Source organism: Staurois parvus, unplaced genomic scaffold (genome assembly GCF_062004578.1).
Source record: "Staurois parvus isolate SC_StPar_1 unplaced genomic scaffold, SC_StPar_1.0 ptg000465l, whole genome shotgun sequence".
NCBI classification, from domain to species: domain Eukaryota; kingdom Metazoa; phylum Chordata; class Amphibia; order Anura; family Ranidae; genus Staurois; species Staurois parvus.
In genome coordinates this window covers 231,266-248,039 of record NW_028318261.1, presented here as the reverse complement: position 1 = coordinate 248,039, position 16,774 = coordinate 231,266, and positions in this window count along the sequence as shown.

Below are 16,774 nucleotides of genomic sequence, written 5' to 3'. Positions count from 1 at the left end.
GAGTTTCCAAATGGTCAGTCCGCCCCTGCATGGGAGTAAGCTGGAGTTCCCATTTAGTTTTAAACAAAGTAAGAAGAAAGCAGATAATGAACTAAGGAAGTTGTAGCAAATTAAGAAGATCTTCAGACAATGAGTTAACCATTTCTAATTTAAAAAAGGTGTTATTCAAATCACGAGACAATGATGTTGCAAGCTATTTTCAAGACTATTGTGAAGTAGTATTTTAAAGCAGTGTTTCTCTGCCGTTTTTCAGTCAAGGCACCCTTTTAAATTATGGACAATTTAAAGGTACCCTCTAAAATTATGGACAGTTCCGGGGAACCCTTTAAAATTATGAACAATCTTGAGTCACCCCATTCTAAAATGTAAAAAACTGTACTAATAGTTTTATATAACACAGCAACATCCACTCATGGACACCCAACGCTGGAGATGATTTATTCTTCCAAATCAAATACACTTTTGCACACTGGTCCTGACTAGTATTACAGTGTTTTCGCTCTGTTTTTTTCCATTACTGAGCTAATGTGACCCCGAGAGGGGGAGGGGAGGGGCAAACAAGGATGCTGTGCAGGCAACTGACATCCTCCTTATCAACTGATGATGTCATTGGTTGTCAGGACGCCAGTGGCTAGAAGGTTGTAATGGTGCACAATGAACCTGTTGTTTTATGTAACGAAAAGTCAGGCTTCTTCCACCCGCTAGCTTGTATACAAGTTTTGTGCAACTTTGGGACATTTTGTCAAGACACCACTGAAGAAACCTCAAGGCACCCCAGGGTGCGTGAGCGCCCTGGTTGAGAAAGGCTGTTTTAAAGTATGCAAAGGTGGGCCCTGGGATGGAAGGGCAATAAATCTTGGTAAGAGTATATCTGTATGCAGTATATGGCACATGGAGGTGGATTTGCAGTGAAAAGTGGAATCTTGCACTTATGGTCACTATTTTATGTAAGCACAATCATATATATTTTGATATACAGTACATAGTTTGATTTGTGGCATACAACGCTATATAGTGTTTTGTTGTTTTGGATAAACATTTGGAGGAATTAGTGTGAAAAGTTGAGAAGCATGGTTTGAGAGAAAAAAAAACAGACACTTGGAGTTTTTCATCAAGCAAAAAGTCCTATGGCCATTTAGTTTGGTTTTTTATGTATCCAAGAAAGGGTCAGTAACAGTAGAAGGCGACCAAAACAATACACAGATACATGAGATAAAGCAAGAAAGCTGACACTATCAAAAGCCAGAGCTATTGGCTTGTAATATTCAAAAAGACAGCATCAGCCAATCAGGTGCGAGAAGGCAATGGTTGCTGCAAAGAAAAAGGGCAGAACATCTCCAGGTCTCCTAACGAAAATGTAAGAATACATTTAGGGCTACAGCTACACATACAGGAGGCGATTTACTAAAGCTGGAGCACTCAGTAATCTGGTGCAGCCGTGCATGGTAGCCAATTAGCTTCTAACCTCAGCTTGTTCAACTAAGCTTTTACAATAAAACCTGGACGCTGATTGGTTTCTATGCAGAGCTGCACCAGATTTTGCACGCTTCAGCTTTAGACAATAATGCCCACAATTACATCTCTTTACTACTGGCAGGTTTAACCACATGTTGGCAGCCCCCTCATTAACAGAACATTGAAATCATTGTGCTGCTAATAAGATGTCTAAATTATTATTAGGATCAGCTTAACTGCTATGGTTCGATTACAGGGTTAGGGGCATTGTTTTTAGCACCAAAAGCTCTAAGTGCAAATATACTCTAGGGCTAAAAACTAATGCAATACACAGTATGTGTGCTTTGATGACTGTGGGACAGAGCATTTTGCATTAGAGTTACAATTCTGATGCTTTGATGACATCTGCTGGATATTTCTTAGCATTTTGTTGTGCTTTTTAAAATGGCATAGAACTGACATTTATATACTACTGGAGAGAAATATTGGGTTTTTTAAAATCTGGAGATTTTGCAATGCTCTTCACCAGAGTAAACAAAATATGTATGTCAGCTATAAAAGGCTAGCTCCACAAGAATGTACAGTATATTCTATTTTGAGTGAATGATCATAGGTGACAAGATTATTGCACCTGATTTCCCAGCTGTGCCTGCCTTTTACAAGTGTCACACTTAGGTTCTTTTTTGTTTCTTCTAGGGCTTGTTTACACAAGTGTTCATCTCTGAAGAGTGATCTGTGGTGGATCTCTTTTTAGAGGGTGTTTGGCATCTATTATTATCAGACGGTGTTTTAACATCTAAAAACCCATACCACTATGTTGACAGCATCTGTATACCCCCACGAAGCTGCCTTTGCATATTAGGGGGTGTTTGACGGTCAGTAAAACACAGCTCAACTGTATGTTTTTATCATCCCCCAACTGCAAGTGTAGACTAAGTGTTAAAATGTATGTCCAGACAAAATGTTTTTTGTTTTTTTTTGTTTTTGATAGAATGGAGAAAAGTGGATTGGATTTACCGCTATCCGGGGTTCTGTTTTAGAGATTTCCCCTAATTTACTGTCCCAGTGACAACAGTTTCACCAGGCAGCAACACAGACTAAATAATAATAGGAAAGGCTAAAACCACCGCCAAATTTCCATTGCTGTCTGTGTCTCTGTTACAGATTCTTTGCTAACTTCCTGCGTGTATAGACCATTGTGATTGTGACAGAAATTGAGGGGAACTCTTCCTAACAGTGCCCCAGAGAGCAGTAAAAACCTGAAGGGAATTCTAATCCATCTCCACTGTATCAAAAACTAAAAAGGTTCTGGTAGGGCATAATGTATACTTTAAAGATACCTATAGCCATCCGATGGCAGTCTCTGGCATTTTCTGCCAGAATGGGAAACAATCTCATAATATGGCCAGCTTCAGAAAGTCCCCACCAACTGTTTTTGAGAGCAGAAAGCAAGTTAGTTAGTATTCAAGTTAGAATTTCTTATCTGATCTCTTTTATTCCTCTGTGGTAAGCTGACTTGACAACTGTTTGCCAAACTTCACATATAGATCCTGAATATTCTTAAAAGGAATGTGTGCATTACTCAAGTATTTCTATTTGTGGCCAATCACAAGGCAATATATTACCCCAAATAAAACAAAAAGTATTACAACCCATACTGCTTACCTAAAGAAAAATCTATAAAAATAGGACATCATAAAGTATAGTTCATCTATACTGAGCAGCTCACCTGTGCTAAACAATCTTCTTTCTGCAAGAGTAACCTCTCATACTCACACAGCTGTAGCTGAAAACCATAAAACAGCTTGGTTAGGAATATGTCACTGAATGCAACTGACCAACCGGTTAATTAAACAATCCACTTACCACCAGCCTGGAATTCTCAGAGCAGATTTCATCCAGCTTCCCATTGGCCCTTTCCTTTTCTGTGAGTAGTTTATCATTCTACAAGGCACAAAAGTGACATGTTTCAAGAGTATTGCATTCAGAAAACATTCAGAACAGGCCTTAAGGAATATGTAAACCCAATATTTCATACTCCTTATATGTGCCTGCTGTACCATGTGCCTATATGAAATAGTATTCAGTTCTCTCTGTATTACTTCCTTTTTGTGAAATACCTGTTCCTGCCAGTCCCTCTGCTTCTCAATCAAAAACTGAGCACAGCGTGGTCAGTTCTCTAGCTCTGCTGGGAACTCAGCTTGCTCTCTTCCAATAATCAGACTTATCCCTCCCCCCCCCATAGCCATTCACAGTGCTGCTGTTTGTCCCCCCTCTCTATGCAGCTGAGAAGAGGGATGTGGTCACTTTTAGAAAAAGAGAGGAAAGCGGAGAAAATGGATATTTATAATGCATTTTATATTTATACACAAATATTTTACCTTTCATTTCTATGTTAAACTGTATGGGCTAGTTTACAAGGTGAGGGTTTAAATGTACAGTACTTTAATGACTGGCAGCAGGTTTGAATGCCAGAAACTCACCAGTTATGTAAACTGATCCTGTCACCACAGTGGTCTTGAAATTTTGCATTTCACATTATTGTGACTTGAATAATGCCAACTAATAAAAGGTCTTCTACACAAAGGAGTATTAGCAATGTAGCACAAGGGTATGGAGGTCTTCCATTTAACCACTTCAGCACATATTGTTCTAAAAAGTGGTCAACCAAATTATGTTCAACATAGAAGTATATGCTTGCATGACAATTGTCACTGTAGGATGATTCATAATAATCCATTTGCATGAGGGGTGTACAATGCTCGAAGGACTGGAAACTGCATATTAAATACAATGTTCGGGGGGCATGGTTTGGACATGGTGACGTGAACACGTTTTTCTGAGAGCTCTGCGCCGCCCAGACACTCCGTCCAGCCTGCTCTGTCACTTGCGACATATGCCTGGGGAGAAGAGACCTCAGTCGGCACACAGGGAACCCTATAATAAGGAGATTACCCACTATTTCCTACGACAGCACTCGGTGGGATCTTTGGTCTCACCTGCCGCCTCCTCACCTAAGATGGCACTGAAAAAGTCTGGCCAGGCCGCATCCTCAACCATGAGGAAACCCGTGACCCTTTACCCTCCCCCCTCTCTGGGGGTGACCCTGTCGGCCACTCAACCGGGCTCTCCTCTTCACCTTCCAAACCCACCTGACCCGGATGCCCTGGGAGACCCCCGACCTGATTCTCTGGCTCCCGGTGACCTCCAGGGCCTGTTGGCCTACCTACCATCTAAACAGGACATGCAGGCCCTGGCATCCTCCATCGTCACCACCCTCTCTAAGGAGATCCACGACCTTCGCCAACAGATTGATACAGTGGAGGATAGGGTTTCATCCCTGGAAACTACCTCCACAGACACCAAATCCCGCCTCACTACCCTGGAGAGGGCACACTCTGACTACTGCCATCAGCTCACAGAGCTACGTTTGCTGGTTGACAATGAGGAGAACCGGAGCAGGAGAAACATCTTAAGGCTGAGGGGCATCCCAGAGGCCACAGCATACTTGGACCTGCGTCCGACGGTGGCCGCCATATTAAACCAATTGCTTGGTAGACCCCCTACCGAGGCCTTGGAGCTTGACCGGGTCCATCGGTTGGGTGGCCCGCGGCCACCTGGATCTAACATCTCACCCACCCTACTCAGGGATGTGCTGTGCCAGGTGCACTTCTTTGCCCTCAAGGTGGAGATTTTCAGGCAGGCCTGGGCGAAGGGCCGATAAACTTTGATGGTGCAGTCATTAGGATCTACCCAGATGTTTCCTGGCTCACCTGTCAATTACGCAATGCAATGCGCCCGTTCCCGATCATTCGGGAGTCCAAAGCCACTTACTGATGGGATCACTCTTTCCACCTAATTGTTGCAAAGCAAGGAGCATCCTTCCCTCTCCACTCACCTGACCAGTTACCAGAACTTTTCACTTTTCTGGAACAACCTGCTGTAGAAATCCAGAACTGGACAGATCTCCTCTTCCAGACCTCAGTGTATGTACCACTGCCTCTACGAGCTCAGAGGATCCTTCGTAGCCGCTCTCGAGCCTCGAGACATGGGCCACCCAGACAACTCTCATATTCCAGAGAGGACTGACCGTACCTCCGATGGCTATTGACACTTCAGAACTTCTAGTTGGGCTATGCTCTACTATCCTGGTTCTGTGAGTCAGGGTCTCGTATGGTCACTATATAATTTATCCTGACAAATATGCCACTTATCCAGTATACAAGGCGGTTTTTGTTTTTTTGTTTTTCTTTTCAGTGGGTACCCCCGCCCCGTGGACCCCTATTCGTGGTGGTAGATAGAGAAAAGACTCCATTGTCTCACAGTTCCTAGTTTCATTTTTACACTGTAGTATGTTGTTCCCATATATTTGATGTTTGTATTGCCATATACCATGACTTTACCTTCTTGTGGGGACCGCTATCCGGCCCGTAGGCATTTGCCTTCAGCTACATGTCTCTACCATGCTCATAGATGCACTTCTGTTGCTCCTCTCATATAATGTCTCTAGTATCGCTTGTGTCAGACTACAGTATTGTTTGAATCTTCATTTTGTTTGGTCGGCCGGAACCCAGCACCTCTCTGTTCCCTCGTGTCCAAGTCCTACCACTACCCCCCTCTAGGGCCTGCCCTGGCAGTTGTGCTATCGTACACTCTGTTTAGGGTCTTCGTGATACTCACTCTTGGTTTACTCCCTTCCCTCCCCCCCCATTCCCATCCTTAATGGCCTGCACCTTTTTCCGGTCCCCCTGTCTCCTTGTCTCCCCCCCCCCCACTTTCTTTCTTCTTTCTCCAACTGTTGTCTTTCTTATTCTGCCCGGCCCCCCCCCCCCTTTTTCCTTTGTTCCCTCTTCCTCTTTCTCTCTCGTTTTCCCATTCTTGACCACCTCCTTGCTGTTTCACTCCCCTTTCCCTCTCTAGCCCCTTTTATCCCCCTCCCCCAATTCTCTTTCTCTCTTCTCCCTCCTGTCCCTCCTGGGATTTGGGTCTCTGGTTTCACTGTGGTCTACTCAGATTCTCCCATAACGACAATGGATACGATACAGATAGCGTCCCTGAATGTCTGGGGCCTTGGTCTTCCTGAAAAGTGCTTTAGACTCCTTTTGGATTTGAAGAGAGGTCACAGGTGGCATTTATACAAGAGACCCACGTTCAAGTTGCCCACATTCCACGGCTATACAATTGTGATTTCCCCATTGTATACCACAGTCCTTCACCCATTTCCAAATTGAAGGGGGTGAGCCTTTTAATAGCTAAATCTGTGTCCTGGTCCCTCTCCGCGGTGCGTCAGGATCAGCTGGATCGCTGTCTGTTGGTCAAGGGTAAGATTGGCCAATCGGTGGTGACCTTCGCCAATGTCTACTTCCCCAACGCCAATCATCTGCCGTTCCTGAGAGGGCTGCTCCCGGTCCTGCTTGACTTCATGGAGGGCTTCCTAGTCTTTGGCGAAGATAACAACTTCGCACTGGAACCACACCTAGACGCTTCTAAAGGGATCCTCCCATCTCTCGTTCTCCTGCTTTAAACGCCTGAAGGCTGAACTTCATCTACTTCATTTAGTTGCGTGGCACATTCTACACCCTAACACAAGAGACTACTCCTATTACTCTTCAGTTCATCAGATGTACTCCTGCCTAGATTACCTTTATGTTCAACAGAAATACCTCCGCAGAGTTCAAACATCATTAATTGGTAACATCACTTTCTCTGATCACGCTCTAGTTTTCCTCGAATTGACTTTGGGACCGTGTGTTCACAGCCTTCCATCTTGGCGCTTAAATGAAGCCATCCTTCAATCTCCTGGGGTTAAAGAAGCTATCGAACACTCAATCAAGGAATACTTTGCTTTCAATGCTGCCTCAGTTATTATTATTATTATACAGTATTTATAAAGCGCCAACAGTTCACTCAGCGCTGTACATTACAAAGGGGGACAGAACATGTGACAGTACAGTAACAATACAATGCGATACATGCAGGGGTTCGAGGGCCCTGCTCTTTCGAGCTTACAATCTAGGAGGGAGGGGATAGTGGTACAGGAGGAGATAGCTGTGGGGGATGGAGTGGTAGGGAGAGTGGAGGAGGTTGGAAAATTAGCAGGGGGTGGGGTAGGCTTCCCTGAAGAGGTGGGTTTTCAGGGTACGCCTAAAGGAGAGGAGAGTAGGTGATAGTCTGATGGGTTGGGGCAGGGAGTTCCAGAGGACGGGTGACACCCTGGAGAAATCCTGGAAGCGGGCATGGGAGGAGGAGACCAGGGAACTAGAGAGAAGGAGGTCTTGTGAGGAGCGGAGTGTGCGTGTTGGGTGGTACTTGGATATTAGGTCGGTGATGTAATTTGGGGCAGTATGGTGGACAGCTTTGTACATCAGTGTTAGGATTTTGAATTTGATCCATTGCGCAATTGGAAACCAGTGGAGGATTGGCAGAAACGGAGCGGTTGGTAAGGTGAATGAGGCTGGCTGCCGTATTCAGGATCGACTGAAGTGGGGATAGCCTGTGGCGAGGCAGGCCAGTGAGGAGGGAGTTGCAGTAATCGAGTCGTGATAAGATGAGGGAGTGGATGAGCTGTTTAGTGGTTTCTGGGGTTAGGAACGTGCGGATTTTGGCGATGTTGCGGAGGTGGAATCTGCATGAGTTTATTAATGATTGGACTTGGGGCTGGAAGGATAGGTTGGAGTCCAGAATGACACCAAGTACTCTGGCCTGTGGGGCGGGCCTGATAGTAGCATTGTTGGACATGATGGAGAGGTCAATGGGGGGTGGTGTGTGGGCAGGGGGGAAGACTGGGAGCTCGGTTTTGGAGACGTTCAGTTTAAGGAAGTGGAGCGACATCCAGTCTGATACTGTATGTTGTTCAGTAGGTTTGTGATTCTGGCGGAGACTGAGGGGTGAGGCGAGGGGTTGAGAGATAGATTTGTGTGTCATCGGCATAGAGGTGGTAGTTGAAGCCATGAGAGTGTATGAGTTGGCCAAGGGAAGAGGTGTACATGGGGAAGAGAAGGGGCCCGAGGATGGAGCCTTGAGGGAGCCCAACAGAGAGGGGGAGTGAGGGGGAGGTGGTAGCATTATAGGTAACACTGAAAGAGTGTTGTGATAGGTAGGATGAGAGCCAGGAGAGAGCAGAATCTCTGAGGCCAAGGGAGTGTAGTTTTTTGAGGAGGAGGGGGTGGTCGACTGTGTCGAAGGCTGCAGAGAGGTCAAGGAGTAGGAGCACTGAATAGTGGCCACTAGCTTTGGCGGTTAGAAGGTCGTTGGAGAGTTTGAGTAAGGCAGTTTTGGTGGAGTGTAGGGGATAGAAGCTGGATTGTAGCGGATCGAGGAGGTTGTTGTGATTGAAGTGAGAGCTTAGGCGAGTGTAGACTAAGCGCTCGAGGAGTTTGGATGTGAATGGGAGCAGGGAGATGGGTCTGAGGTTGTTCGGGTCATTGGGGTCCAGGGAGGGCTTTTTAAGTATGGGGGTGATGTGTGCATGCTTCAGAGGGGAGGGGAATGCGCCGGAAGAGAGGGAGAGATTAAAGATGTGGGTGAGGGAGCGTAGGATGGAGGGGGAGGGAGGTCGTAGGAGTTGTGAGGGGATAGGATCGAGGGGGCAGGTGGTGAGGTGGGCATCAGAGAAGACCTTGGAGACCTCCTCGATGGTAGTAAGGTCGAAGGTGTGGAGTGTTGAGGGGGCTTCAGTGTGAGGAATGTTGGGTGGGGTGGAAGTCAGAGCAGTGGTGGGGCAGTGAGAGAGGGGTAATGAGGGGGTAGCTGTGTGAGAGGGAATGGGGTTGGAGGGAGTTTGAGCAGCGACGAAGTCTCTGCCGATTGTGTCGAGGGAGAGGGGTGATGAGGGGGTAGTTGTGTGAGAGGTTACAGGTTTGGAGGGAGTGTGAGCTGCGGCGATGTCCTTGCGAATTGTATCAATCATGTTTTTGAAGTGATTGGCAATCTCAAGGGTAGTGAGTGAGGTGCTGGGTGGAGGTGGGGGCGGAGAGAGTAGAGAGTTGAAGGTGGAGAAGAGTCGGCGAGGATTGGAGGAGAGGGTCTTGATGAGGGTCAGGAAGTAGGCTTGCTTGGCGGCGTGGAGGGAGGAGGTGTAGGTGTGGAAGGCAGATTTATAGCGGGTGAAAGCTTGTTGGGATCTGGTTTTGCACCATAGTCGCTCCAGGGCACGACTGTGTTGTTTGAGAGTTTTGGTGTGATCAGTCTGCCAGGGCTGGAGCGGTCGGGGTCTGATGTTTCATGTGGTTAAAGGCGCTAGTGATTCAAGGGCTGTTGACAGCGCATTGTTATAGGCAGTCATAGCCAGGTCAGGGCAGGACAGGGGGAGGATGCTGTCATGGAGTTGATCAGCTGCAGTGTGGAGGGGGGCAGGGTTCAGGTTGCGGAGGTTACGGCTGGTGGTAGTATGACATTTGGAGGGGTAGGCGTTAGAGGACGAGAAGGTAATAAGGTTGTGGTCAGAGAGAGGGAAGGGGGTGTTTGAGGTTGTGGGGAGTGCATCGGTTGGAGAAGACAAGGTCCAGGATATTTCCGTCAGAGTGGGTGGTGGATTGTATGCACTGTGCAAGTGCAAAGGAGGAGGTTAAGTGGAGGAGTTGGGATGTGGCCGGGTTCTCAGTGTTGACAGGGATGTTGAAATCCCCAAGGATGATGGTGGGTAGCTCGGAGGAGAGAAAGAAGGGTAACCAGGAGGAAAAGTCATCAAGGAAGCAGGATACGGGTCCAGGAGGCCGGTAGATTACGGCAATCTTCAGGGGGGTTGGGGAGAATAGTCAGATGCAGTGGGCCTCGAAGGAGGAGAAGGATAGAGAGGGGGGGTTTGGGAGGACTCAGAAGGTGCTCTGTGGTGACAGAAGCAGACCAACCCCACCACCTTTACGACCGTTGGGTCTGGGTGAGTGGGTCCAGGTGAGACCTCCATATGAGAGTGCTGCAGGGGAGGTGGAATCAGTGGCCTGGATCCAGTTACCAACCCCTACACATTGTGGAGGCGCATAAGCCTGTCCTTCAAGGTTTGTTGATTTCTATATGTGCCAAACTCAAAAGGGAGCGCTCCTCCCATGTAGATGCTCTCATGGACAGTCTTCGGAGGCTGGAGGGCATACATAAGGCCAGTATTGCTAAAACTCATTACAAAAAAATCCTGAAAATCAGGGAGGAACTGAACAGTCTTCTCTTTCATAAAGTTAAACAGAAACTGGCATGGTCCCATCGCACCACGTGCGAGTACTCCAACAAACCTGGTACCCTTCTGGCTCATGCTCTTCGAGGCGCCCGTACCCGATCCCACATAATGCAGCTTAAGTCGTCCATGGGTCAGCTACTATCTACCTACGACGGGATGGCTAAGGAATTTTCTAAGTTTTTCCGGAACTTTTACAACATCTCTGCGACGATGATTTACCACAGCTGATACAGTCGTACCTGGCTGCTTCTGGCATGCCCTCCCTTCCCCCCTCCACTTGCGAGGAACTGGAGGCTCCAATCTTGGCAGAGGAACTGGGACTTGTGCTATCACGTTCTAAACCTAAAAAGGTCCCTGGCCCAGATGGCTACACAGCTTTGTACTACAAAACCTCTCTTCCCTTTCTACCCATATGTTGACAGCATTTAACTCTCTGGCACAGGGCTCCCCAATATCGCCCGGATGCACTGAGTGCGTACATCTCTTTGATCCCAAAGGAGGGCAAAAGACCCTGCACAGTGTGTAAGTTACAGTCCTATTGCGCTCCTGAATATGGATTTGAAATTGTTTGCAAAATTCCTTGCCGAACGACATCTACCCTATATTCCTAGCCTGATTCACAGGGATCAAGAACCCAGAGACAACACAATCTGGGTTTTGAACTTGATACATGCTGCACTGATGGCCAAATCCCCTCTTCTGTTATTATCCACAGATGGCGAAAAGGCTTTTGACCGGGTTAAGTGGCAGTTCTTGCAATGAACATTAGCTCATATTGGGCTTCAAACTTTTATGCTTCGCTGGATCGCTTCTCTATATTCATGTCCCTCAGCCTCGATCATCATCAACGAAACCCAGTCTCCCTTCTTTCCCATTACTAACGGAACTCATCAGGGTTGCCCCCTTTCCCCCCTGATCTTCATTTTGATGTTGGTGCCCTTCTTATGCACAATCTGCGCTGACAGCTTGATCTCTGGATTTCAGAAATCTTCTGGGGAACACAAAGTTGCCGCTTTTGCCGACGATTTAATTTTCTTCCTGAATGACCCTCTTATTTCACTTCCTAATCTCATTAAGGCGTTCAAGAACTATGGCAACCTATCCTTCTTTAAAAACAATAATTCGAAATCTTCAGCTCTGAATATCTCCACGGCATCCTCGGTCTTGGACTGCCTGTGCCCTTCTTTTTCCTTCCGCTGGTCCTCAGCTTCAATCAGATATCTTGAAATTAATGTTACACCGGACCCTTCACACCTTTTTGAAGCAAATTTTGCCCCACTGCTCATTGGCATCAAAGACCTACTTTGCTAGCAATCTCTTACCCTTACCTGGTTTGGCCGGTGTAGCCCTCTTAACATGACGGTTTTGCCCTGGATTCTTTATTTAATGCAAGCTTTGCCCATTAAAATCCTGGTCTCTTTTTTCCGCAAAGTTGACTTCTCATTCCGTTATTTCATCTGGCCTAAGAGGGGCCCACGCCTAGCTTTTTCGCACCCTGTCCCTCCCCAAGTCTGCTGGGGGGGGTTGGTCTACCAGATAATCTCTCCTACTACAAGGCCACTCACCTTACGTGCCTGGTGAACTGGCATTGTCACGGGACAGCTAAACACTGGGTGTCGACGGAGCTGGAGGATTCAGGTGGCATGGCCCTGAGCCTTCCTTGGCTGCATGTCCCCCTTCTTCCTGATATCTAGTTCCATCCGACCTTGGGTGCAGCTCTTTTAGAAACACGTAAAGTTTTTCGTTCTACCTACATTTCCCCATTGCCTTCCCCCTTTATCCCCTTGCTTGGGAACCCCAATTTTCCCTCGGGGCTCGTTGACCCCTACTTTGCTCACCTTGCTGTCTCCAGCTACTCGCATCTTGTGGATTTCCTCAGCCCCTCTGGAGGTCTGCTGGACACAGACCTGACTCGTCTGATAGACCCTCAACTGAACTTCTGGAGGGGTCTACAACTCCGCTGTTACTTCCGCTCGCTCCTGCGCCGGGTATCTCCAGTAAGTTAACTCCTTTCTAAACACTTTGCCATAAAGGCAAAAAGATTCAACACAGCCTCTCTACCATCTATTCATTCCTGATTTGGCTGGATCAGGACTCTGCACCCCCCTTTCTCTCTATATGTGGGAGTGGGATTTGGGACGGACCTTTACCCAGGCTCAAAAGGGTAAAATTTTGCTCACAAGTCTGCTTTGGCCATTAAAATCCAGGAGACCAACTAAAAACTCCTGACACGCTGGTACCGGATTCCATCCACTCTTCACCGTATCTCTCAGCAGCTCCCTAATGTATGCTGGTTATGTGGATTGGGGAGTGGTTCTCTCTTCCATGTTTTTGGCAGTGCCTGAGGCTTCAACCTTTCTGGCATGGGGTGACAGACATCATCAAACATCTTACTTCTGTAGACCTGAGGGATGACCCTGTGGGCTGCCTGTTGCACCTCACGGAGAGACCAATTAAGAAATACAAGGCCTCCTCACCATGCAATTACTAGATGCTGCTACGGCATGTATTCCGTGTTGTTGGAAAAGTGACCACCCTCCTCCTCTCTCCTTATGGTTCTCTAAAGTAAATGAACTTAGGGACATGGAGAGTCTCACCGCCACCCTATACGACAGAGAGGAGGTTTGTCGAGACACCTGGCGCCCTTGGCAATACTTTGTGTTCATGGACGCTTACCTGAACTCCTCTTCCTATTCTCCCTGAGTGCTCCTCTTATCCTCGACCCGATTGATCCGTTCCAGGAGGGGCAGTGCTTCTCTGCCCTTTCTTCTGTATTCCCTTTATCTTGCCCCATCCCTTCCTTTTACTGGTTCTATTTCCTTTGTCTTTCTCCTCATCCTGTTTTTGCTTTCTTCCTACTTATTTTCTTCTAATGATAGCCATTTGACTCCATTTCGCCCTGCTCTATCTTTTACAAATACACCCTTCCCCTCAGCCCGAGACCTTTCTCCCATATCAGGCTGTGCCTATTCATCTTGTTGTTTATTTTATTTCTCTCTGCATCATTGCCCTTGTGGTTATGGTCAGTGACTATGACCTGTGTCTATTGTCACTATACCTCTTTGATAGATGTAACATTCTACTACAGTGGTTGTACTGCCATGGCCATGGAGCTGATCCTCTGCTTCTTGCAACCTGTTTGTTTACTCTCAATTGTTAATACGCTTGCACTAGGCCTTGACTGATTTCTGTACTGTGACATTTGTATGTTGCATCTTCTTATTTCGTTTGTATTACGGTGAACCTTCTGTTTGGTTCCCCCTGCTTTGTTGAAAATCTTACATAAATAAAGAATTACAAAAAAAAAAAAAATACAATGTTCTATATAATCTGCCAAACATCGGAACAAACAATGACTGTCTGCCTTTGCCCTTAGCCTGATGTCAAATGGGCTGCAAATGGTGGCCACATATACTTCAATTGACACATTCAATTCCATCCCAAAATAGCTGACAGTAAGCACTGAGCTAAAAGTACATCTCAGCTTTAGGCACAGTTTTAGGAGAGCTAAATCTCAGAACAGTGCTGAGATAAGAGTAATTTACATATTACACTTAGTTCCTGCTGTCCTTTCCACAGATTTGTCCTGGAGCTCTCTTTGCAAACTACAAAGACAAGGTATGAGACACACAGGATATATACTGTTTTCACTGAGTCAGATGACTTATAGACTTACACATTGAGAAGGGAGTAGTAAAGTGCTAGCATTGTATAGCACTTCAGAGGAGGAAGCAGACCTAATGTACACGTACATTTACAAACTTTACATAGAAAAAGAGTCTTGTCATTTTTTTCTTTTTTACACAGCAAGCTGATTTGTTCTATGGGTACATGTAAAGAAAGTGGAAAAGAATATATACCGAAATCCTCAATATGCACAAGAATTCAAGAATGTGATTTCAGGCTATTCTCTGGCTGGTACAGAACCCCAATCCTCATAAACAGAATGACACCCATGATGCCAGATATATATGTTGGAGATGCAATCATGAAAGAGGAACATTATTGCATATCTTTTGGTCCTGCTCTGAACATTCAAGTTTTTGGCAAGGAGTACATGACATATCCCAGCATTTCACTGACTTTAGTGTCCCATGAGAATCCTTCATTTTCCTCCTCCATAATGATCAGATCCCAAACAAAATGTACCAAAAATTGATTTTGAGGCTGTTACAGGAGTCACTTTGGGTGGGGGGCCCATGGAACACAGCTCCCTTTGGAGGGGTGGGGAGACCCCTGTCTCAGCTCCCCATGTCCATATTATGTGTAAGTCACCCTGTGCTTGTTAGGGGTACAGGGTGAAATGTTCTAATATTGGTGTGGGGGTTGTTCATTGTTTACTGCCATGTGGTCCCGTTGTTCTTTTGGAGCAAACTATTATGGGATGTATGTGTTTGTGTATTGGCTTGGTGGGGGGTGTTTCCAGCAGCCCTCCTGATGGGACTGCCTGTTGGTGTATGTCTCTTGTTGCTAAGTATAGATTGCCCCACCCTGTTTCATTATGCAGGGAGGGGGGATTTGTCCTCGGAGTGTATAAAAAGCCAGCTCTAGTTTCAAATAAAGAGTTCCATGTTTATACAGACTGGTGTCTTGTAGTCTTTTGGTCAGTGGTGGTGTCCGTGGATCTGTGTTTGGACAGGGAAGCGGGAGTCTAACGGAAATACCCTAGTGCAGTCGGGGTCCAGTTCCGTTACAGAGGCATCTTCTCAATGCTGCAAAAGATTACATTCCAGCCTGCTGGCATGAAGAAACCCCTCCTTTGATTCAGTTGTAGCTAAATAAAGCCGATGAGATCAGAAAGATGGAGGGCTTAACTCATGTCAAACACGGCAAGTTAAAAAGACCTGGATCCATTGGAATCAGTTTATCTACTCAAGCAATCTTTTTTAGGAAGCCAGGAGTAACCTTTTTTGATCATTTGAGCGATAGACTGCATTATCCACTTCTTCTCCTCTTTTGGACCTGTACTTATGCTTGTTTCTCCCTTTATTGTCCAGCACTGTATCTTATCCCCAGTGGCTCTACCCCCTTTCCACCCTCTCTACCAATTTGGTCAGTTTCAAATTGAATCCTAGGATGTTTAATATTTCTAATGTTCCACTCTTCCTTAGTTTTGGTTGAGGACATGACCAATATACAGTACTTTGATTCTTGACACCAGTTTTATGCCCCATTAGAGACATTGCTCTCATATCCCCTGCCTTACAATTATTTGCTATTTTTCAATTTCAGATTTTTACATAAAAGTTAAAAAAACCCAAGTCATATTACCAGAGGTATTATTAGTCATTAGACAATAGTTACCTTCTGAAATGGACACTTTGTCTATTGATTTCCTTATAGGTTATGATCTGTGACAGTGCTAGACTCTACCACTGGATAAATAGAAGTGGAAATGACACAAGATTCTCAAAGCTGCAGTCTGAGAAGCTCCAGAATATTTGTTATCAGTGGAGAAAACTGTTTATATAGCTTTCTCCAGGTTTTGTAATCCTGGTCAGGCCTGGAGCTTGAAGGCTTCAAAGTGTCTTGGTTGGTATGAAGCTTTTGATCCTGTGTCTGGGTCTAGCTGGAGACCAGCAGGCTGTGTGAGTACACAATGTGTACAGATTAGCTATAAACTAGGCCTGATCACAGCTCAAGGCTTCCATTTGGAGACAGAACCCTATCAGGACAGAGCTATGTGTTCCAGCCAGGAAGTGTGTGTGTTCCTGCCAAGAGACTACATTCCATGTTGGGGGGATTCCTTGCCCACAGGACTGGGAGAGTTAGTACAGCTGTGTGAATGTGGAGGGCACTGGAGGGAGCCTGTAAGTCTCAGAGTGAGAGTGCTTGGGGTGTCAAGGCAACCCCTACTGAGAAGCATCTGGAGCTGTAACTAAAGACTGAGTGAGCCAAAAAACTCATATAGCCAGGTCTGAGAGCCCAGATACATTAGCATTGGTGCCACTAGAAAGAGAGCCAGGTGGCTTGGCAATTTCATTTACATTTTAGTGTGAAACTGAAATCCCTAAGGTGTTGAACTTTTCTTTTCTTTTCAATAAAAGTGGGCCAGGAAGCCTTTAACCACAGATCTAGACTCTGATTGACTTACTACAAATGCATCTACCACTGAGCATAATCACCTCATATGACACATTATACTTCAAT